Source organism: Oncorhynchus keta, unplaced genomic scaffold, assembly GCF_023373465.1.
Source record: "Oncorhynchus keta strain PuntledgeMale-10-30-2019 unplaced genomic scaffold, Oket_V2 Un_scaffold_187_pilon_pilon, whole genome shotgun sequence".
NCBI classification, from domain to species: Eukaryota; Metazoa; Chordata; class Actinopteri; order Salmoniformes; family Salmonidae; genus Oncorhynchus; species Oncorhynchus keta.
Window position 1 is genome coordinate 140001 of NW_026290840.1, and position 2500 is coordinate 142500.

The 2500-nt window shown below is 40.9% G+C and overlaps 1 protein-coding gene across 2 annotated transcripts in view; it reads right to left on the reverse strand.

The window, feature by feature from the left end:
- phip (pleckstrin homology domain interacting protein) overlaps positions 1–2500 on the reverse strand; it is a 129321-nt gene that overhangs the window by 84666 nt on the left and 42155 nt on the right. The window lies entirely within an intron of this gene.

Below are 2500 nucleotides of genomic sequence, written 5' to 3' on the forward strand. Positions count from 1 at the left end.
ACATAGTATGCAGAGTCAACATAGTATGCAGAGTCAACATAGTATGCAGAGTCAATATAGTATGCAGAGTAAACATAGTATGCAGAGTCAATATAGTATGCAGAGTCAACATAGTATGCAGAGTCAACATAGTATGCAGAGTCAATATAGTATGCAGAGTAAACATAGTATGCAGAGTAAACATAGTATGCAGAGTCAACATAGTATGCAGAGTCAACATAGTATGCAGTCAACATAGTATGCAGAGTCAACATAGTATGCAGAGTCAACGTAGTATGCAGAGTCAACATAGTATGCAGAGTCAATATAGTATGCAGAGTCAACAGAGTAAGCAGAGTATGCAGAGTCAACATAGTATGCAGAGTCAACATAGTATGCAGAGTAAACATAGTATGCAGAGTAAACATAGTATGCAGAGTCAACATAGTATGCAGTCAACATAGTATGCAGAGTCAACATAGTATGCAGAGTCAACGTAGTATGCAGAGTCAACATAGTATGCAGAGTCAATATAGTATGCAGAGTCAACAGAGTAAGCAGAGTCAACATAGTATGCAGAGTCAACAGAGTAAGCAGAGTATGCAGAGTAAATATAGTATGCAGAGTAAACATAGTATGCAGAGTAAACATAGTATGCAGAGTCAACATAGTATGCAGAGTATGCAGAGTCAACATAGTATGCAGAGTATGCAGAGTCAACATAGTATGCAGAGTCAACAGAGTAAGCAGAGTCAACAGAGTAAGCAGAGTATGCAGAGTAAATATAGTATGCAGAGTAAATATAGTATGCAGAGTAAACATAGTATGCAGAGTAAACATAGTATGCAGAGTAAACATAGTATGCAGAGTCAACAGAGTAAGCAGAGTAAATATAGTATGCAGAGTAAACATAGTATGCAGAGTATGCAGAGTCAACATAGTATGCAGAGTCAATATAGTATGCAGAGTCAACATAGTATGCAGAGTCAACAGAGTATGCAGAGTCAACAGAGTATGCAGAGTCAACATAGTATGCAGAGTCAACAGAGTATGCAGAGTCAACATAGTATGCAGAGTCAACATAGTATGCAGAGTCAACAGAGTAAGCAGAGTATGAAGAGTATGTAGAGTAAATATAGTATGCAGAGTAAACATAGTATGCAGAGTATGCAGAGTATGCAGAGTATGCAGAGTCAACAGAGTATGCAGAGTAAACAGAGTATGCAGAGTAAGCAGAGCATGCAGAGTCAACAGAGTATGCAGAGTACGCAGAGTATGCAGTTAACAGAGTATGCAGAGTAAACAGAGTATGCAGAGTAAGCAGAGTATGCAGAGTATGCAGAGTAAGCAGAGTATGCAGAGTAAACATAGTATGCAGAGTAAGCAAAGTATGCAGAGTAAACATAGTATGCAGAGTAATCAGAGTATGCCGAGTATGCAGAGTATGCAGTCAACAAAGTATGCAGAGTAAGCAGAGTAAACAGAGTATGCAGAGTCAACAGAGTATGCAGAGTCAACATAGTATGTCACACACACATGATAAACCCTTATCTGTCACACACACAGGATAAACCCTTATCTGTCACACACACACACAGGATAAACCCTTATCTGTCACACACACACACAGGATAAACCCTTATCTGTCACACACACACACACAGGATAAACTCCTATCTGTCACACACACACACAGGATAAACCCTTATCTGTCACACACACACACAGGATAAACCCCTATCTGTCACACACACAGGATAAACCCCTATCTGTCACACACAGGATAAACCCTTATCTGTCACACACACACACACACAGGATAAACCCTTATCTGTCACACACACACACACAGGATAAACTCCTATCTGTCACACACACACACAGGATAAACCCTTATCTGTCACACACACACACAGGATAAACCCTTATCTGTCACACACACACACAGGATAAACTCTTATCTGTCACACACACAAGATAAACCCTTATCTGTCACACACACAGGATAAACCCCTATCTGTCACACACACACACAGGATAAACCCTTATCTGTCACACACACACACAGGATAAACCCTTATCTGTCACACACACACACACAGGATAAACCCCTATCTGTCACACACACAGGATAAACCCCTATCTGTCACACACAGGATAAACCCTTATCTGTCACACACACACACAGGATAAACCCCTATCTGTCACACACACACACACAGGATAAACCCCTATCTGTCACACACACACACACAGGATAAACCCCTATCTGTCACACACACACACACAGGATAAACCCTTATCTGTCACACACACACACGGGATAAACCCCTATCTGTCACACACACACACAGGATAAACCCTTATCTGTCACACACACACACAGGATAAACCCCTATCTGTCACACACACACACAGGATAAACCCTTATCTGTCACACACACAGGATAAACTCCTATCTGTCACACACACACACAGGATAAACCCTTATATGTCACACACACACACAGGATAAACCCCT